At 41.1% G+C, this 22,904-nt stretch overlaps 1 protein-coding gene and 1 non-coding gene across 2 annotated transcripts in view; both read right to left on the reverse strand.

Moving 5' to 3' along the window:
- EXT1 (exostosin glycosyltransferase 1) overlaps window positions 1-22,904 on the reverse strand; it is a 311,364-nt gene that overhangs the window by 95,416 nt on the left and 193,044 nt on the right. The window lies entirely within an intron of this gene.
- On the reverse strand, window positions 13,236-13,345 carry LOC116535993. The gene has a single exon (XR_004262425.1). It is a non-coding gene; the product is annotated as a U6 spliceosomal RNA (small nuclear RNA).

Consider the following 22,904-nt stretch of genomic DNA (forward strand, 5'->3'; position numbering starts at 1 on the left):
TGTGTGTTTTTCTTTGACACCAGCAGAGTAAACACCCCTTGGAATATTTCCCTCCATGCTGGGTCTGTTGGAGTTGTGTATGAGGCCAATGTTTGGGCAGCAAGGGGGTTGATTACAGCACAAGTTTCCTGATCCACCTCTACTTCACAATGCTTTTAAAATGAACAGAAACAATGAAAAAGACAGTCTTACTTGTACCTATATTCCTAGTGTTACCTGCTTCCCTCCACACCACCCCCATCATCTCCCTGCCTTTAATTCCTTTTTAAGTAATCCTGGAGAAATATGTCCCTTTGGGGACTATGAATTAGTTATGCCACATCCTTCCAACCGCGACCAGGCCCTGTTTAAAAGCAGAGAATGGACAGTGTGAGTGCCTCTTCCCAAGGCAGCCACCTCTGCCATTTGTAGTTAGAGAGGCCGTGACTGATCCAAACTGTGGCAAATTAAATGTGTTACAGGCAACACACTCTAAATAATGCCGCCTCCCTTCTTACAATGTCCAGTTTAATTCTGGAACCTCATTTGAGGAGGTGAGGGACAGCAAAAGGGAACGACAGGAAGTGATAAAGGAGCTAAAAATAAACATGGAAATGTGTAGATATTAGAGTTTCACTGAATATAAAAAGGTTGATTAGATTAAGCATCAACTGGCAAATATTGATGCTTCTGGGTATGCTTCTGGGTTCTGGCAATGTCTATAAGCTTCTGGGTTTGCTGTATCCAATTGTCACAACCTCTGATGGGTGAACTAATAATCCACTGTCAATGAGATCATGATGTCATCTTAGATGACATGATCAAAATCATTGTAAACCAGGGAAGAATGTGAAGTTACAGTGAGTGATTTGATAACATCTGGCTTGCTTGGGCTCAGCCCTAACAGGGTCTCTGTGGGGTTTACCTTGATTTGGTAAAAAGCACTCTACAATCCAAAAACATCAAGCATTGTCTATGAACATAAAACAGTCATGAGTTATAAACAGGAGTTATAAACGGGTTCTAATGCTGTAGTTGATAAATGCTGCAATAACTGCTACCCTTTACTGGGTGCCTGTTCTGGCCAGGCATTAGGCTAGGACAGAAAGAACGAAGACAATTTGACTGGTGTGGTCAATGCAATTATATTATAAAACATAGCAGGGCCAGCGGAGTCCACTCACAACCAGAACCCCAAGTAGTTTCAAGCACTCAAAAATCAAACAGTAAACAACTTCACGCAAGACTGAGTGGAAGTCATTAAGACCCATCCAGGTCTGAGTGTTATAGGAAAATGTTACTGTCGTTAATTATCTTCCAATAATAATGCCAATTACAGAAAATAATGAGAATGTTTACCCACCAAACTAATAGGGACTGGCATTTCAAAGTCTATCAGAATAACCTAGGCAACAAGAAACATCCTGATTCTCCGATGTCTGGCTGCTTTGCTTTTTCTGCCTTTCCTGCTGACCCACTTCAAAGGTTTCACGCTGGAAACACTAATCATGTCCTCCTTTGCTGGAGAAAGTTACCCTCCTTTTGCTTCCTGCCCAGTGCCTCTGTTTGCATCCAAAGTAACGCTCATTACCTGCACACTCAAGCTTCCAGCAGCCCACATGCGGATCAAAGCACACAGATATATAATTCCACATTGGCCTACCTGCTTTACAGATCACATGGGTTTCTGAAAGAGATATATATGGGCACTTGGAGAAAGCAGTAATGTTGTAAAACGTAAAGAAGATCGTGCATGTCTATTTTATCTGGAACCTCACAAGAATTGATAACATTTGTTGGACTTCATTTCCACCTGTACAGAAAACACATGCTCCAAGGGTTTAAACTTGAAAACTCACATTGAGGCACACATGCTTAGGCCTGTCTATGCATATGTGTGCATATGTACACATGCATGCCCAAATCAAGGAGAGTTTTTATTTAAAGACAACTTATACCAAAAAACCCAGATTACTTTATAATGCAAATCATCACCTTTTGTATTTTAGTACCAGTCTTCCTTTAGTATATTAATTTCTAAGCATCTTTAATACAAATCATCATATACATACAACTCTCTCTTTCACCTTACTTTGATGCTAAAATTCAGATTCAGAGAGGGAGTTAAAAATCAGCCAAAAAGAAAAGCAAAAAACAATGGAGATATGGGAGCGAGTGTATATAGAGCAAACAGAGGAAGCCAGCTGGTTAGCTGGCCTTTTAAAAGGTACCAGGGAATTAGACCCAAGGCCATTAATCCTACAGTTTTCACTCCTCTGCCAACTCTCACAGCTTACATTACTGAGCCATCATCCAGATTAAAAATGGGTTTCCATAAGTGTTTCTGCTTCCCCAGGAACCCTCTTCTCTGCCCTCCCCACCTGCTGCCCCTTCACACAGCAGCAAAGTGAAATCCAAAAGAAAAATATTAAAATCAAACAAGGCTTTAGGGATTTGGGGAGGTGGATGGAGAGCCGGTTCTTATCTAGGCTTTAGCACAATATTCCTTCTTCTAAGTCTTCTTAATTACATTGAGAGAAAGAACAAGTGACAGACAGAAGAGCAGCCTTCTAAATTCAGTGCCCTTCAATAAAGGGTTCAGGTTCACAGGTTCTAGCCCTAAGGGAGAATGACAATCTTTGCTTAGCTTCTTGCCACCCAGGATCCCAGCCCCCCAGCTTCTGCCTCCATGTTTCCCTTCACCCCAACTTGCTCAGCATCCTCCCTGCTCTAAGAGTGCCCCACTTGCCAGCTATTCTGTCCACGGAATTTCCCTGCTGGGCACCTACATTATATTTTTCAAGTGGAAAGAATGCAAGGCTAAGGCTGTGTTTCTAAGATGCCAAAGCTGCGGACAGTTAAGAACTGAATAATTCAACCAGAACTAGTTGTTCTGTCCATACTAGCTGCGTGTGGCTGTATTCCCTGTGACCTAGAGCTTGTAGAAATGAGAAAATTCATATCCAGCAGGGCACAGAGCATGCACATTGTACTTCCGAGCAGATTCAAAAGTAGCTGGTAGTCATGCATCAGATGGTGTGGCACTCTTGCTGCTAAGGGACAAGCTAAGGGCTGACTGCTTTCCCCCATGAGCCAAAGTGCCAAAGTGGGTTTATCTTTACTGCAGGTCCCCTGTGTGCCGGAATCTGTGCTAGGCACTGTTCCTGTGTTATGTCGATGAACACTTGGAGTAATCTGAAAGGTCACATTGGCTAAGGACTTGAGCTCTGGATCTAAAGCAGGCCTTGCTTTAAGTATCAGATCTACCACTTTCCAAGAGTGTCTTTGTGGCCCATTACTTGGCTTTATTCTTTTCTTTTTTTTTTTTGAGACAGAGTCTTGCTCTGTCACCTAGGTTGGAGTCCAGTGGCCTGATCTCGGCTCACTGTAATCTCCGCCTGCCAGGTTCAAGAAATTATCCCTCCTCAGCCTCCTGAGTAGCCGGGATTATAGGGGTGCACCACCGCGCCCAGCTAATTTTTGTATTTTTAGTAGAGACAAGGTTTTGAGGTTTCACCATATTGGCCAGGCTGGTCGTGAACTCCTGGGCTCAGGTGATCTGCCCTCTTCAGCCTCCCAAAGTGCTGGAATCACAGGTGTGAGCCACCACAACCAGCCACCTAGCATTTTTAAGCCTCAAGTTTGGTCCACTTTAAATGCAAGAACCTACCTCATAGGTAAGAATATTATTGAACATAAGACTCAGCACAAAATGCTTTCTAAGTGATTATTGTTCTTCTTGTTATACCCATTTTCTAGATAAAAGATAAAGTCATTTGTCTAGAAGGCAAAGCCAGGAATGGCTCCTTAATTTTTCTTGACCCCAAAGTGTCCTCTTTCCACCACATCCTGTTGTCTCCCATGGACCCACAGTGCATAGAGTGAACTCAAAATCAGAGGTGTCACAGTGCTGTTTTAACAACCAAAGCTTCAAATTAGCCACATACATTCTGGGGGCTTCCAAGATCCCATACTGGGGTCTCCATTCTTATTTCTTTGCTCTCAGAAGTAATGTGTGAAGATCCTGTTCATTGGAGGAAGTTCCTTCCTGTGAGTTGGTGGGCACACTGTCCCAGGCAAGGCCAGCTGGGGGATGTTCTAGATGTTTGCCCTTTTTCCTAGTTTCAATCCTGCAAACTTGGTGGAGAGAAGGAGCTAGGGACTTGAAAGTCGTGAATGCATTAGATTAGACGGAAAACTACAAATGCAGTCTGGTTAACAGAATTGTGGTATTTTCACATTGTGAAGGCTCTTTTTGATTCAGCCATTGTTTAATTATACCTGTACAACAAGTTGAATTCTAACTTATTTTCCCACTGTCACTTTTCTAGGTTTGATAAAATGTGTGAATGACTGTGGATCTCATGAGGTTTTTTAAGTTAGGACACAAAACATCCTAAAAAGCACATGACTGGTCTTGTCAGGCAGAGCAGGATATAAGGAAACACACACACACACACACACACACACACTCTCAGGCAAATGCAAGCAGAGATTCCAATTCTATTTGTTATCTTGCAACAATTTATTTATGGTACATGGTTTCCACATTACCTACTAGACCCAGACTGCAGGAAAAAATAAAAATAAAAATGAATGAACACAGCTCTTCCAAGCTAAGAAAATGACTCCAATCAGGTCAGTAAATAGTCAGGAAACTACAGTTTTACCAATTTCTGATTTGTTTTGATTCAAAACACTGACCCCCAAAGGCTTCCTTTTTCTACCCTCTAAATCTGACGCTGGTGAAAATGAAGTGATTGATAATGAAGCTTTCACTATTTCCCAAAGGGAAAAAAAAGCCATTTAAATAAAAGGCCATTTACTCTCCTATTCTTTGAATACATTTATTCTATACTGATAAGCACATATTTACGCTGGAGAGAAGATGGTCTTTAGAATAAGCACTTACTAGAATTAAATTTACATTCTCTGTCTAAACACACACATTTTAGACTGGCAGTAGTATATGTTGTGCTCACATTTTGCAAACACTGGAAAGGTGAGTTTTTAAAAATATGGTTTTATAGCTCTAGAAGCTGGGAGAAATATAATTGTCTAATACTAGCTTCAGGAGCAAAACAGAAAAGTGACCTATTTTAATGACAAAGCATTCACAATATATCTACCCCATACTTAAGAACCGGCTTCATCTCAGCCCAACGCCAGAAAAGAGAGAAATCTGCGTGTATAAATAATTAGGCAATCTCAAAATGAGTCTGCAGATGCTCTGAGATGAGCATGCTGACAAAGTCACAATGACAGCTTGCTAACGTGTTCACAGGACATCAGCTTCTCTTAAAAGTTGCTTTCGAAAGGATCAGCTGGGTTCCTACTGAGTTAAAACACAAGCATTCTGAGACAGCTTGTGTTCAACAGCTACATAAATCTATTAATCCAACTAGGGGTTGGGGGAAACTGAAGATTATGTCTCAAAGGCCCTTAAGGCCTGTGTTTCAAGGAGCAGCAAGATAAATGCAACCAAAAGCTTATCAGCTTTCAGGTGTCTTAGATGATGCCACCTTTCAGGGCTGGGAAGTCAGGAAAGTACATGTCTGAGAAAAATGGCCATATGTGGCAACTTGAGCACTGTTTGCCACTGTGCGTCAAAATATCTTACTGTGTGCTCATAAGAGTGGATCTAAACTCAAACTGTAGTTACATGAGCAAGAGAGCCCCCTGATGAGCTGGTGAGGTTCTCCATTCAACTACAGCAAAATGGACTGAGGTCCCACCACATGCCAGGTGCTGGGCTAAGAGATGCATTCACCAAAGTGACTACAGGAAGGTCTCTGCCTTCACGGGGCATGTGTCACAGTGGGGAATCCAATGTGTAAACAGTTCATGTCCCCATAATGTGGTGGGTGCTTGAAGAGAAGTGTTCTGTGGGAGCCCAGAGCAGAAAAATCCTGCCAAGAGGTCAGGAAAGATGACTAGAAATGACGCCTGAGCTGAATGATGGTCTGGAAGCGCCCAGCGAAGCAGAGCAATGACATTTGCTAAGGCAACATCAGCACTGTTTCTCCCGAAAGGCATGGGATTTTATACACACCACATGCTTTTCCTACAGAAAAATCAAATGAGGAAGCGCTTCACATTGTTTTTAACAGCAAGTTCAAAACAATCTTATTGTATGATTATTGTCTGCCAGAGGACACCTGGGCATGGATGCTTCCTGAGTTCATTCCAATTCATGACTAAGAATGGTGGGAGACAGGGTGGAGCCTTAGGGGTGAGGTCATGAAATAAATTCATTGTTGGAGGCTGCTGACCACCTCAAGTCTAATTCTGGGGTAGGTCTCCATTCCACCCTGCAGTCAGTCCCCTCACTGACAAACAGGCTAAGCTGCTACATTTGCCAAGTTGCAGCTGCCAAAGTGAGTGAATTCAATCCTTCGGCTTGGAGTCAGCAGAGGCCTGGGGCCAGCCAGAGACCCAGCTTCCATAGCACAGGCTGCTGTTCCTAAGCCCTCTGCTCGCATAAGCCTGAGTGCCACACATTCAGCAATAGTAAATTTGGTGGCTCCTGGGACTAAGAGTAAACAAAGGCTGAAGAAAAGGGAAAATTAATATTAGCAAACTAGTAGCTACCATTTATTGGTACTTATTGACGCTAAGTGTTTTAAATTCTTTTCCTCAAGTAATCTTGACACATCTAGGGTTCAAGCACAGCTCTGCCTGCCCCAAAAGCCTGCTATACTAAGAGCATTCGCCAATTCCTACCAAGGTAAACTCTGTACAAAACTCAGTCTTATATGAAGCAGAGAGGACTCAGTAAAAAGTTACAGTGAAGCCAGCATTCTGGTCTGCAAGAAATGAGATCTAGAGTATCAAATCCGGCATTTTCCAGGGACCAGGGCACTCTTTTAGATAGAATACAGTCATGTGTCACTTAACAATGGAATTACCTTCTGAGAAATGCAGTATTAGGAGATTTTGTTGTCGAGTGAATATCATAGAGTGTACTCATGCAGACCTAGGTGGTACAGCCTACCACACACCTAGGATATATGGTGTGGCCTGTACGTCCTAGACTGTAAATCTGTACCTCATGTTACTGTACTGAATACTCTGGGCAGTTTTAACACCACGGTAAGTATTTATGTATCAAAACATACCTAAAAATTCAATAGGTACAGTAAAAATACGATATAAAACATAAAAAAAGGTATGCCTATTTAGGGCACTTAAAATGAACAGAGCTTGCAAGGTGGACATTGCTCTGGGTGAGTGAATGGTGGGCATATGCAAAAGCTTAGGGCATGACTGTGCACTGTTATAAACACTGTACATTCAGGCTACACTAAATTTATTATTTTCTCCTTTTTTCAATAATAATTTACCTTACTATAACTTTTTTACCTTACAAACTTTTAAACTTTTTGACTCTCTTATAATAAAACTCCGCTTTAAAAAAAAACCCACTTTTTATATGTGTAAAAAAAATTTTTTTTTTTTTTTTCTTTTTTTTTTTTTTTTTGAGAAAGGATATCACTCCATGTCCTAGGCTGGAGTGCAGTAGCACAGTAACAACTCACTGTAGCCTCGACCTCCCAGGTTCAGGTGATCCTCTCACCTCAGCCTCCCAGGGATCTGGGACTACAGGCATACACCAACATACGTGGCTAATTTTTTGCATATTTGGTAAAGATGAGGTTTCGCTATGTTATTCAGGTTGGTCTCAAACTCCTGGGCTCAAGAAGTCCACCTGCTTTGGCCTCTCAAAGTGCTGGGATTATAGGTATGAGTCACTGCACCCAGCCTGTAAACTTTTTCTCTCTATATATATATTTTTACTTGTTCAACTTTTTTGTTAAAAGCTAAAACACAAACACACACATTAGCCTACTGCCTGCACAGGGTCAGAATCATCAATATCACTGTCTTCCATGTCCACATCTTGTCCCACTGGAAGATCTTCAGGGACAAGAACATGCATGGAGCTGTTATCTCCCATGACAACAATGCCGTCTTCTGAAATTGTACCTGTCTGGGGCTGTTTTACAGGTAACTTTTTTTTTTTTTTTTTAAATAAGTAGAATGAGTGCACTCTAAAATAACAATAAAAAATTACAGTATAGTAAATACATAAACCAGTAACATGGTCATTTATTGTCATTAGCAAGTATTATGTACTGTACATAATCGTATGTGTTATACTTTCATAAAATGGCAATACAGTAGATTTGCCACACATTCACCACAAATGTGTGAGCAATGCATTGTGCCAAGACAGTATAACAGCTATGATGCCACTAGGTGATAGGAATTTTTCAGTTCCATTAAGAGCCCAGCATCTTCTATGATGTCATTGTTGACTTGGCCATGCATTGTTACAATAATTAGCTCACACCAGCACTTTTATGGCTTCCCAGGCAAACAAAATAAATGGCAAAACGTATTAGGAAAACAATATAATGACCTGCTACAACCTCCACTGACCTTGTGCAGAGAGGAAAGAGGATTCACGGGTGAAACATCAATATATTAGGCATCTTCTTCCATTCATTATTTTCCTTTCTCTTCCATTACCTCCAAAGAAAAACTCAGGCTCTTGATTTAGCACACATATCCTTAAATAAAATCCCTATCATTGTCAGGCAATGAGAGGAATGTTGCAAATACACCCAACAATCTGGGCATAAGGAACTTCTTTCTTTAGCGTCGTAGATATTCCTGATTTTCCCATCCAGTCTCTAACCTTACAAAGAAAAGTTGTTTACTTTTTATTCCACGAACAGGCATGATTCTGAGATTTCTGTGTATTACTACCAAGCTCCAAAACCCGCTCTGTCATAAATCATTCATTCATTCCATCTGTATTTAAGCTCTTAATATGCACACAACATTGTTTTTGCCTAGATCTGTGCCTAGCACAAAAGCAGCATGAAACCACGTATCTGGTCTTTCTGGTACTCCCCGATTTGAGGAGTGTTTTACCATGTTCGGCTATATTTGAAGGTTTAAACTAAGGAGAAGACAAAATAGGAAGCTGCTAAGGTGAAACCCCCAATGCCTTTGAAGATATTTAGGAACGTGGAAAGAGGAGGAGTGTTACTTGACTCTAATGCCAACTCAGCTCCATGGATTGTCCAGACATTTATACAACACACCTCCTTGGTGAGCCAAAACTCCCAGATAAATGAAGGGAGAAAAGAAAATACTCTCATTTTCCACTTAGAAACTCTATGTTTATTATTAATGTATTAGAACATTTTATAAATTTCCCAAAGTGGCGATCAGCTCTGAGTTAGAATCAGCTATTAAAATCAAACACACGCGCATTTAAAGATTTACCATGGATTCAACTAAACATTAATTAATATGGCATTCCAGAAAGGAGTCAGTGTTAAAAATTATTTTCAATCTCCAGTGACCTATACTTAAATCCCTATTGCCTCCTTTTTGTTCAGACTCTTGCTTTTCTAGAGAAATTAGTCCTACGACAACTTGCCATAGACAGTCTTTATCAAAATATCAAATTAAATGGCATCTCTAATCAGGAATATAAGGACAGGCTCAATTCCAACATGTTAGTGTTCTTGGGTTTGCAAAAGCATGAGAAAGAACTAAAAATAATGAAGTAGGCCTTCAGCCAAAAAATTCAAACTGTAATAGTTGTTCTAATGGCAGAAGCTGAAAACAGTGAAATTCTTAGATGTACTTCTCTTGAACTTCATTTGTATCAATTCTCAAAGAGTATGTAAAGTAGGGATGGGCACAGTGGCTTAGGGCCAGCACGGTGACTCATGCCTGTAATCCCAGCACTTTGGGAGGCCGAGGCAGGCAGGTCATGAGGTCAGGAGTTCGAGACCAGCCTGGCCAACACAGTGAAACCTCGTCTCTACTAAAACTACAAAAAAATAGATGAGTGTGGTACAGCGCATCCAGAATCCCAGCAACTTAGAGGTTGAGGCAAGGAGAATCACTTGAACCCGGGAGGCAGAGGGTGCAGTGAGCCAAAATCATGCAACTACACTCTAGCCTGGCCAACAGTGTGAGACTCTGTCTCAAAAAAAAAAAAAAAAAAAGTACATAAAGCATTTCTAAGGAACATGGGCATGGGTTACTCAAGGGACAGTAACTGACGTGAAGTTCTTAAAATTTGTCTGTAATTAACTAGAACATAAAGAATATGACTTATTGTTCAGTGTCTCTTCAGGAACTTCTGGTTCTGCTAAGAAAATCAGTTGCAACAGCTTCAAACTAACAGTGATACTAAACATGGCTGCCAAGACCAGCTCCTAAGGATAACTGGAAACGTGAGAATAGCTTCTCAAATATGAAACTTTGTCCTATTTCCAGGACTACGATTATCTGGAATCCAAGTTCTTTTTCTAAAAAAGAAAGGGAAGAAAAAAGCAGTTCCTATAACAAACCTGGTGTGCCTTTGTCCTTCTCTGTTAATTTAGTTTTATTTTTAAGCATGCAAACTTATGTTTAACAAAGAATGAAGGTAAAAGCAGGCAGCTGTGATGTATTTTAAGGAAAAGTGGATGAGTATAAGGAAGTCTACCATTTACTAGACTGCATATTCTTAGGTAAGTCACTTTAACCCATAAACATACTCATTGCTTTATGTGTAAAATGGGAATATTTGTGAAGCTTGAAATGGGTATATTCTTTAAAATATCATAGAAGCTGGTACATTCTAGTTATGTAATAAATGTTGGAATGTGACTTAATATAGAATGAAATCAACACTCATGATTCATGTCACTCTTTTTTTATTTTATTTTTATTTTTTTTTTGAGACGGAGTTTCGCCCTTGTTACCCAGGCTGGAGTGCAATGGCGCGATCTCGGCTCACCGCAACCTTCGCCTCCTGGGTTCAGGCAATTCTCCTGCCTCGGCCTCCTGAGTAGCTGGGATTACAGGCACGCACCACCATGCCCAGCTAATGTTTTTGTATTTTTAGTAGAGACGGGGTTTCACCATGTTGACCAGGATGGTCTCGATCTCTTGACTTCGTGATCCACCCCCCTCGGCCTCCCAAAGTGCTGGGATTACAGGCTTGAGCCACCGCGCCCGGCTTCATGTCACTCTTACATTTACTTTTTTTTTTTTTTTCCCAGGAGTCTCCCTCTGTTGCCCAGGCGGGAGTGCAATGATGTGATCTCTACTCACTGCAACCTCCGCCTCCCAGGTTCAAGTGATTATCCTGCCTCAGCTTCCTCCTGAATAACTGGGATTATAGGCTCATGCCACCATGCTCAGCTAATTTTTTTCTGTATTTTCAGTAGAGATGGGGTTTCACCACGTTAGCCAGGTTGGTCTTGAACTCCTGGCCTTGTGATCTGCCCACGTAGGCCTCCCAAAGTGCTGGGATTACAGGCCTGAGCCACCACTCGAGGCACATTTACTCTCTTATAACTAAAGTAAGAGGGGCACCTCAGAATATGACCCACCTCCCCAACACAAGGTGGCTTCATAAAAATCCTTGGGACTAAATTCTATGATCAAGAAGTCCAAGAGAATGCTTCAGCTAGAAAAAATGGGGTGGTGTGGAGAAGGTGAGGGAGAGGGAAATAGGAGAGAAAGGGAAAGGAGAAAGAAATAGGAAAAAAAGAAGTGTGAAGAAAAAAAATTATTCTGTGTTTAGCTTCTACTCTAGGAAGTGGTAACGAAGGATGTGTTCACTTTGTGAAAACTGGTCAAGATGGACATTTAAGATTTGTGGACTTTTTATGGATATACATTATGCTTCAATTAAAAAAGCTGACTTTAAATGTATCTTTCAAAAAAGAACTAAAAGAACATTCCATTTCTGGCTCTGAGCAAAGAAAAAAAATTAAATAAAAAAGGCCTATAAATATACCAGTTGATCAAAGTGTACTTATAGGAACTCTGGTGAAAAGAAGCTAGAATTCCAAGTGGGAGAGACCTAGATTCAAATCTAGTTCTGTTGGCTGACCATGGGCAAACTAACATTTCTGAGCCTTGGTTTTTCTCTTCTGTATAATGGAGTTAAGAGTAACTTTCTTTAAGAGGCACGTAGGCACCAACAAATATCATTCCCTTCTTCCCTTCCCTATTCCTGCTCTGTTCTGAAGAATCACATCAAGGACAGAGTCCAAACCAAGTCTTGTCATCTTAATATGGTGCCTGGCACATGAGGAGCAGCTGGATAAAACTTTGTGGAATGGGGAGGCAGAGTTGCAGTGAGCCGAGATCGTGCCACTGCACTCCAGCCTGGCAGCAGAGCAAGAGTCCATCTCAAAACAAAACAAAATGAAACAAAACAAAACAAAACAAAACAAAAGTTTGTGGAATGAAAGGCCAGATTTTTACCTTCTAGGGACCTATAATCTCAGAGTCAGAAGAAAAAGACCATGAAAAAAATCCATCACTTCCAAGCCCGCCACCACTTGCTGGTGGCTTCCATTTCTCCAAATCACAAATAATCTCTCCCAACAGGCTATGGTACTGAGATTTCTTTAAAAAGGCTACACTTCCTGCTATTTGCTTTTGCTTACATAAAACCAACTCTGCCTCATCATTCTTTAGTATCCCTGATTTGCAAGACTCTTGGCATGGTATTCTCTCCCTCGTAATTCTTATAGTAGTTGTTTGACCATTTCTCACCATTCAAGGTCTTATTCCATTTAACGCTTCCATTTAACTTTGAAAATGTGTTACTTTCACAGCATCTCTTACAAGGCAAGTGCTCAAATTTAATTTTGATTGATTTAATTCTCGGAACACAAATTTGGAACTCATCTAAATACTAGCTATGCTAAGTCTCTACTCAACTAGTTTCATGTAAGAAGAATAGACAAACCAGGAATAGCAATAATAGTAAGACTGATACCTGTGACAGACTAATGTAATAGATTTATTTCCCATTGAATTTAGGAATGCTTAGAATTCTTCTAACACAGCAGTCCAGGAAGCCACTACCAATCAAAGTTGCCATCAGTTGAAATCTATGTCATTCCCAGGAATAAATATCCTCCACTATGACAGCTCTTTTATACCTTATGACCTCAGAAAATATATCCAAAATCTGTCTTAACACAGGCAATGTTTCCTGCAAAATTCCTTAAGGCACAGAATTCATACCTTTTATGTTAATCTTCTAACACACAACTACTATACCTCAAAACCAAAAGATGACGTACATAACGGGTACTTGAAAAATTCATGAATTAAAAATGTCTTACAGGGAAAGCACTTGTCTCCTTGGGAAAGAACGGTGTGTGGTTTACATCTATTTTTTTTTTTTTAGAACGTTTTTATCACCTGAAATTCCTTTTAAAAATATGGAACGCTTCACGCATCTGCATGTCATCCTTGCGCAGGCGCCACGATAATCCCCTCTGTATGGTTCCAATTTTAGTATATGGGCTGCCGAATGATGGTGGCCTGATCAGGCGTCAGATCTCAGAGCAGAAGGCAGAGGTCTTGTCATACAGGTTTTACTCTGTCCCACAAACCCCATCCAATAGTGCTTGACTAATTCGGAATGGTTATTATTCAACATTTGGAGAATCAGAACTCCAAGCATAGAAAGCAAACAAGAAAAAAGTTTAAGTATGAAGATGGCCCAGACCGTGGCTGACTATGCACATTCCCTCACAAACAGCCCTCAATTATCTGTAAAGGAGGTAGCATTCCTCAAGGAATCCCTTCTTCCTCTTCTCTATCCCTCAAACAATTCTCAGATCAAACAACAAAGCTGCCTCTGCAAGGTCTACCAATATCCAGATGCTTCTCCAAATGTAAAAACGTAAAAATGAATTGTTAGTCTTTTAATAACTAATGCAATCAGTCCATCTAAGAGTTTAGCAATTTCCCCTATCAACACACTTCTCTTCACCCTCACCCTTACTTTTCTGAGCTTTCAAGCACTGAAACATTTGCCTGGTACCAGCAACACAGCCTTTGCACAAAGGGTTGGAGAGAACAATCCACAAAGTCTCTGTCTGTTTCATCATGATGGTTCCCCTTTCTAATAGGAAGTGTGCTTCCTGTCCATCCTTTGACTTCTGTTGTCAGTGGGAACCCTGTTACCTTAAAATAACATTCTGAACTCACCTGCTTACTGCTGAGCACGCTAGCACTTTCAGTAGTGACACTTAAAAATGAAAAGCTCCATTAATTATTAAAAATGTAAAATGAGATAGTCTGAATTAGGAATATGCTCTCACTTTGCTGTTTATAGTAGCCAGCGGTTCTGCCATATTATATATGAATTCATAAATTATGCTGTGAGGTTTACTGTCATACCACATTGAACTTGGTAAGAATCTATTCTAGGTCTTCCCGATTAAATTCACATTTAAAAAAAAAATTAATGGGTAAGTATTAATCCACTAGTAAGAAGCTCTTACTTTTTAAAGCAACTTATAAAGTCTAGTAATCAGCCTGTGAGCAAGTTCAGGTATTTATAAGCCTATAAAATACACCTGCCACATGTAGGTTTTTACACTTGAACAGTAAGATGACATCAGCTCTGCGACATTTTCGAAAAAGCTAAATAGCTACTTCACTTGTGAAATCAAAGGGCAATCAAAAACATAGGTTATATTTCTATTTCTTAAATAGGATCTAAAGTTTAAAGAAACAGCTTTCTGTCTCATTTTAGCCAAACATTAAAGTTTCACTAATTTAGTAAACATTTATTTGGTATCCAAAAATGAACATAAATACTACATGCTGGAAAAAAAACTCTTTAAGCAAATAAATGCTATCAGTAATACAGGTTTAAGGGGGATGACATATGTTCTCTTAAAAGAACTATTTTCCAAAACTGGATTTACAAAGAATAAATAAAACTTAAAGCTATTCTGTATCTCTTACAAATCAGTCTCTTAAAAACTCATTTTACAATAGGGTCCGGACAATAATAAAAACAGAACTGCTGGGCACAGTGGCTCATGCCTGTAATCCTAGCACTTTGGGAGGCCAAGGCAGGCAAATCATCTGAAATCAGGAGTTCAAGATCTGCCTGATCAACATGGTGAAACTCCATCTCTACTAAAAATGCAAAAATTAGCTGGGCATGGTGGTGCAGACCTGTAGTCCCAGCTACTCAGGAGGCTGAGGCAGGAGAATCGCTTGAACGTGGGAAGTGGAAGTTGCAGTGAGCCAAGATGGTGTCACTGAACTCCAGCCTGGGCAACAGAGCAAGAAAACAAAACAAAACAAAACAAATAACAACTTAAAACTAGTTGAGTAAAGAATATAGTGGCCTAAAGAAACAGTAATTAGCCCCAAATTATAAATAATTAAGTTGATGACAGAAAGAGGAGCAGGTAATTCCCAGCTTTCAGATCCATATCTGGCCCTCTTTCTCAAGGAACCCTTGCGCGCTTAAATTTGGTTGTATTGTAAACTTGAAATAAATATAAAACATGGGAACAAAAAATACGTATTTTTTAATTTATTAATGATTCACACAGTTCACTAAATCAACCTAGTATAATCCCTATTGGTCCACAAACAGGATCACATACACTTATAGTTTTAAAGATGTTGGCTCTTCTTTTATTACCTACTATCTGATCTCTTTAAACTCCAGTGTTCTCATCTACAATATGGCCTAATACAATGATAAAGATAACATACTAGAAGTGAATTTTCTTTCTTGTAAATGAAAAGGATAGTTTTAAATTTCCAATTGCAGCTGAATGGCCTGATTGGCATTTCTCAATGTCTTACTCTTGGTTTAGAATGGGTACAATTACTATATACATGTTCTTTTTTAGCCACGACACCAGGTTAGATTATCTACAGCAGCTTCATGGTAGGAAATCCTACCACATGGGTAGGCTAAGTAAACTTCATAAAAAAATATATCAAACAATGAAAGCCTGACCAAGTCTCAAATATAACAGGCTGACATCCAGCTCTAACAATACAAAGTATTGCCTGGGATGGGGCACATGCCTAAAAGGAAGCTTGCTGCCTGGTACTTCTGGCTGGTGGGTCCTCAGGAGCCCTTCTTCCTTTCTTTTGATCTGCTGGTAAAAGCCCTTTGACTGTCCCTCAATTGCCCTTCCTATGACAATGGACTAATAATAGGCCTGTCAAAACTACTAGAAATGTGTTTAAACCATGGCATTTTATTATCTTTTAAAGAATCTTAGCCAGGCATGGTGGTGGGCACCTGTAATTCCAGCTACTCAGGAGGCTGAGGCAGGAGAATCACTTGATCCTGGGAGGAGGAGATTGCAGTGAGCTGTGATCGCACCACTGCACTCTAGCTTGGGTGACAGAGCAAGACCCCATCTCAAAAAAAAAAAAAAATGACTCAAATTCCACCCCAAACTTTTGGCCAAGAGGTGTTCTACCATAACACCTTTAAGAGAAAGTTAGGGGAGAATTTCTCAATGAAGAAGACACACTAAAGGCTTAGTGGCAGAGCTGAAATTAATTTAAATGCCTTTGAAATGCTCATCCTTTTTTGCTGTCTGTCCCTTATACTATTCAAATTTAATATAGTATGGATACGTGTCCCCTCTAAACTCATGTTGAATTACAATCCCCAACGTTGGAAGTGGGGTCTGAGGGAAGATGACTGGGTTACAGGGGCAGATTTCTCATGAATTTTTAGCTCCGTCCCCTTGTGCTGTCCTCGTGAAAGTGAGTGAGGTTTGTGAGATCTGAACATTTAAGGGCATGTGGGCCAGGTGTGGTGGCTCACTCCTGCAATCCCAACACTTTGGGAGGCCAAGACGGGCGGATCACAAGATCAAGAGATCGAGACCATCCTGGCCAATAAAGTGAAACCCCGTCTCTACTAAAATACAAAAAATTAGCCGGGTGTGGTGGCAAGCACCTGTAGTCCCAGCTATTCAGGAGGCTGAGGCAGGGGAATCATTTTAACCCAGGAGGTGGAGGTTACAGCGAGCTGAGACTGCACCATTGCGCTCTAGCCTGAGCAACAAGAGGGAAACTCCTTCTCAAAACAAAAAAGAGTATGTGGCACCACCTCCTGCGCCACTCTACCCCTCTTGCTTCTGCTTTTGTCATGTGACATGCCTGCTCCCCCTTAGTCTTCCACCATGATTGGAAGCTTCCTGAGGCCTCCTCAGAAGCAGATGCCAGTGCTATGCTTCCCGTACAGCCTGCAGAACCATAAGCCAATTAAACCTCTTTTCTTATGAATTATCCAGTCTAGGGTATTTCTCTATAGCAGTACAAGAACAGCCTAACACAAAGTTAAAAAGAGAAAAAAGGAAGGAGGATAGCTTTAACAAAAGAGCTATTATGATGCCAAGCCCCAAAGGCACCTCCAATAAATTCTTGTTGAGTCGGTGTGGCAGGACAGATTTCTTCTCAAATGCTTCAGAAGAAAGGTAAAGGAAGCTTCCCTTTCCCTCTAACTGGCTTTCTCAGAAAATGTACTCACTCAATCAACACATAATTATTGAGCTGCATCTCTGGGTCAGGCATGGTTCTGGGTCTTTGGGATGCAACTATGAGCAAGAGGAGGTTCCTACTCTCATGGAGCTCACATTCTATTAAGAGAGTAAGACAAGAAGCAAGCAAGGAGTAATGAGGAAAACAAATCAATGTGGCTAGCAAATACCTAGCCAATAATGAGAGAAATCGAAAATGGTGGAGACACAGTGGTGGTAGGGCAGGGGCAGACTAAGCCTGGATCTCCAAAGGCCTTGTAGACCGCACAAGGTGAGATGAATGGATTTAATTTCAAGTGTGATGGGAACATTTTGAAGATTTTAATGAAGGTTTTTAACCAAACCCTGAAATTTACTGCAGACTAAAATTCCAGCCATTTAATATAGCCTACATTAAAAATTTCTTATGATGGGAAGCTAAGTGAAAAAATGTTACTACAGGCCGGGCACGATGGCTGATGCCTGTAATCCCAGCACTTTGGGAGGCTGAAGCAGGTGGATCACCTGAGGTCAGGTGTTTGAGACCAGCCTGGACAACATGGTGAAACCCCGTCTTTACTAAAAACATAAAAGGCCGGGCGCAGTGACTCATGCCTGTAATCCCAGAACTTTGGGAGGCCAAGGTGAGTGGATCACCTGAGGTCAGGAGTTCAAGACTAGCCTGACCAGCATGGAAAAACCCCGTTTCTACTAAAAATACAAAATTAGCTGGGCATGGTGGCACATGACTGTAATCCCATCTACTCTGGAGGCAGAGGCAGGAGAATCGCTTGAACCCCGGAAGCAGAGGTTGCGATGAGCCGAGATTGTGCCATTGCACTCTAGCCTTGGCAACAAGAGCAAGAGCAAAACTCCATCTCAAAAAATAAAATAAAAATAAATAAATAACAATAGCTGGGCAGGGTGGTGCGCGCCTATAGTCCCAGCTACTCAGAAGGCTGAGGCACGGGAATCACTTGAACCCAGGAAGCAGAGGCTGCAGTGAGCTGAAATTGCACCACTGCACTCTAGCCTGGGTGACAGAGCAAGACTCTGTCTCAAAAAAAAAAAAAAAAAAACAAAAAAACAAAAAACAAACAAACAAAAAAAAACAAAAACAAAAAACTACAATATAGTAATAATGACTATAAAACAAATATAAGAACTGAATAGAGCATCAAAATTAGTATTCAGTGTCAAAGTCATGAGCTAAGGAAAGACTGAGGACTGTCAAAAATTGGTGCATACTAAGGAGACACGAAGAGGAAATGCAATGTGGGATCCTGAGGTAGATCCTGGAACAGAAGACTAGCAAAACAACTGGTGAAATCTCAATAAAGACTGTAGCTTAATCAACAGTATTATACTAAGGCTAATGTCTTAGTTCGAATAATTATACTATGGTTATATAATATGTTAACGGTAGGGGAAGCTGAGTGAAGGGCATCAGAGAACTCTCTATACTATTTTTGCAACTTTTCTATATGGATAAAGTTATTTCAAAATAAAAAAATGAAAGACTGATTCACAGTCATATAATTGTTGGTGATTTATGCCTCTTAAAGGCGTATTTTTATTTCTGATTTTCCAACAAAATTACAGTTGGATGCTACATGCATTTGCCATTATTAATTTGTTCATTCATTGTCATCATTCATTGCCACCATTTCCCAGTTTATTTCCTGGAAATCCTGCTGCAGAAAAGGTTGTAAATCTATTCATTCTTTTTTTTTTTTTTTTTTTTTTTTTTTTGAGATGGAGTCTCATTCTGTCACCCAGGCAGGAGTGCAGTGGTGTGATCTCAGCTCACTGCAACCTCCGCATTCCGGGGTCAAGTGATTCTCCTGCCTCAGCCTCCCAAGTAGTTGGGATTACAGTTGTACATGGCCGTGCCCAGCTAATTTTTGTATGTTCAATAGAGACAGGGTTTCACTGTTTTGGCCAAGCTGGCCTCGAACTCCTGATCTCAAGTGCTCCACCTGTGTCAGCCTTCCAAAGTGTTGGAATTACAGGCATGAGTCACCGCACCCGGCATTAATTCTTTTACAAGATGTCCAGGATGGGCCCTAGTACGCTCTCTCCATGATAAGCATAACTTGCATTCCATTTCCTCTAATAAGGCTGTCTCCACAGTGGATTAAATGCCCCAGCCAGATGCACAATAGACTAGTCATCATTTTCACCAGCTCCAGTTAAACCACACGCGTAAGGGCACAGGAGGTCAGAGTGGGCTGCTGATGAAGAAGGCAGGCTCCCAGGAGAAAGGAAAATCAGAGCAAGAGTGTTTTCCACTCGTAGGTCACCTTACAGATACCGACACATCTGTCTCCTGGTTGGGCACTCCTTTCTCTCCATCACTCCAGGAAAGATGGTCCACCCGGTGTGGGATCCAATCACAGTTTACAGACACAAAAAAAGCTCCCCCTGAGAGCTTGAGATTGCCAAAAACACATCTAGTTTTGCTTTATTCTTCTTACTTGGAACTACAGCCTGGGAACAGATACATTGAATTACTGTGACAGCGAGAAATAAAATCAGGAAATAGGAGGAGGTAGGAAGAAGAGTCAACTGGGAAAAGGGAAAGGAAATTAAATGAACAGAGAATCAATTATACGTGAGCCTGTCTCTGCTTCATATGTTATACAATTTAAGCACCAAGTGTCACTGTCCTCATTTCACATATGAGTTGACCGAAGCTTAGAAAAGCCTAGCATAGGACCAAATGCTTTGGCTCAACTTTGAGAACTCTCTCCACACGGTCATGTCAGGATCTGCATGACCCTGAACTAGTGAAACAATATAGTCATCTAATGCTCTGCGTGTGTCTGCGTGTGTCTGAAAAATAGCTTTGCTGCTTGTTACCACTGGTACATGCCATGTAACCATAGCCAGGCCCATGAGGCCTAAATCTGTTAGATGCGGAGCTGCAGAGATGGATGATACCAGAAGGATCAAGGTGAAGGTGTAAACTCTAGAGTCAAGCTGTCCAAGGCTGATTTCTAACTGCAAGACTCATTGGCGAAGTGACCCTGGCAATCACATGTGCTCTCCAACCTTCAGCAGCTCAGCTGTAAAGGGACATCACAATAGCACCTGCCTCAGGTGCCAGTGGGTGTTTAGCCCAGTGCCTGGCACACAGCAAGTTCTTTAGTGTTATCAAATAAGTTATTTTATAAGTAAATTTCCCCCATTGTGTAATTAAGCCAAGGGCAGGAAAGGATTATAAATATAGATGAGCTCCAAATAAACCTTAGCACAAGGAGAGGCCTCCTGTCTCCTGGTATACTATGGGGCAGCAGGAAGCACGTTCCTCTAATCATCACAAAAAGCAGAGGTTCTGATAGGTGATTACCCCCACCACAATAACCCGAAAGATGAAACTCCCTTATTTTGAATGGCGTGTTCAGATTCCCTATCCAATGAGCAATTGAGTCTAAATCCCACCAATGAAGCTGATAGAAGAGACAAAAGTCTGCAACCAACTTCACCATCCACTCAAGCTCAAAGAGCTGCCATGGTCACCAAGGGAAACCAAGTCAGGCCTAAGGGCAAACAGGGAACCCTTTGGGACTGGCCTTGGAGAGAAGGCCAACAGTGGACCTAAATTTTACATTTCTCATACACTTATTCTGGGAGCTTGGAAAAAGCATTCTCTTCAACATCTGGGTCCTTCTGAGCTCAGCAAAAAGTGCCAGGTTCCAGGATACCCAGAACTCTTCCTCATCCTTCACTTTGAACTGAGCTGGCCTGCTACATATATTATTTTAATGTCACATTATGATACCTCATTCTAGTATTCAGCTTGATGCCTTCTACAGAGCAAGCACTCAGTAAATATTTGTTGATTTTTACCAACAGAATTATTTTATTTTTTTAAAACACTGACACAATCTGCAATATGAATCTTCTTTCTCACGGGGAGCTATGTTTAGTTATTTTTAGGATATCTCTGCAGAAATGAAGAAAAAGAGAGAGAAAGAAGAGAAGGAGGAAAAGGAAGAAGAGGAAGAGTAGAAAAAAAGAGAGAAGGTAAGAGAGCTAACTTTCAAGCACCTGAAGAAGAAAAAACACTACCGAAGACAAGGTGTTAGAAACGAGGCATGATAGCTCTGAGGTCAACCATGGCAGCATACTGCAAGAGGGAGACAGAGACCCAAACTCACATCCCTTCCCTGCAAATAGTTCTGTCCTATAGCAGAGGACACTAGAGAAAACTGCTTAGAAAACCAAACAGGGCTAGATCTTGCCATCATGACAGATTGCCTCAACAATTTTCAAGCCCAGAGATTTACCCTTTACAATTTTACATTTTAGGACCTAAGGGGCAGGTAGGAGAACTTCCACTTTTTACTTTATCCCTTTCCTTATTCCTTTATTTATTACAATGGGTAGGTACCAAATTTGTATTTAAAAAATAATTACCTCCCTTCAGAACTAGAAGAGACCTTGAAAATAATTAATTTCAGTGGTCTTGTTTATTGAAGACTGCAGGCTTACAAAAGATCAAGCTGAGTCTGGGATGCAGGCTTCCTAATTTGGGGGCCAGTGTTCATTCAGCTTCCTGCACCACATCAACACTCCCAGAGCACTGAGTGGCAGAGGCCAAGGGGCAGCCACAAAGTGTGATGAGTTTATTCTGGCTAGACTGGATCCTGACCCCCTCATAATGAATCATCTATGATTTTACAGCATGACCACCGATATTCCAAAGTCAAGAGCAATCTGAAGAAAAATTTCTTCCCACAACTTATGAATTATTTCTCATCATGATGGACAGGCTATTGTGGAAACCATGAGCTAGGTCCCAGGTAATTGCTCATAAGAACTAAGGAAGACAAGAATAAATGTATGTGACAGAGCTAACAATGGGACAACTAAGCATTTGTTAAAAGGTGACCGGGTGCAGTGGCTCATGCCTGTAATCCCAGCAATTTGGGAGGCCGAGACGGGTGGATTGCTGAAGGTCGGGAGTTCAAGACTAGCCTAGCTAACATGTTAAAACCCCGTCTCTGATAAAAATACAAAAGTTAGCTTGGTGTGGTGGTGCGCGCCTGTAATCCCAGCACTTTGAGAGGCCAAGGTGGGTGGATCATGAGGTCAAGAGAGTGAGATCATCCAGGCCAATATGGCTAAACCTCATCTCTACTAAAAATACAAAAATTAGCTGGACGTGGTGGCATGTGCCTGTAGTCCCAGCTACTTGGGAGGCCAGAGGCAGGAGAATGGCTCGAACCCGGGAGGTAGAGGTTACAGTGAGCCAAGAACCTGCCACTGCACTCCAGCCTGGGCAAGAGAGCAAGACTCCATCTCAAAATAATAATAAACCCAAATGCCCATCAATGATAGACTGGACAAAGAAAATGTGGTGCATATACACCATGGAATACTATGCAGTCATAAAAAAATGATGAGTTTGTGTACTTTGTAGAGACTTGGATGAATCTGGAAACCATCATTCTCAGCAAACTGACACAAGAACACAAAGCCAAACACTATATGTCCTCACTCAGAGGTGAGTGTTGAACAATGAGACCACGTGGACTCAAGGAGAGGAGCATCACACACTGGGGACAGTTGCGG

This window comes from Sapajus apella, unplaced genomic scaffold (assembly GCF_009761245.1).
Source record: "Sapajus apella isolate SASKATOON/1434 unplaced genomic scaffold, GSC_monkey_1.0 scaffold3, whole genome shotgun sequence".
Taxonomy (NCBI): Eukaryota; Metazoa; Chordata; class Mammalia; order Primates; family Cebidae; genus Sapajus; species Sapajus apella.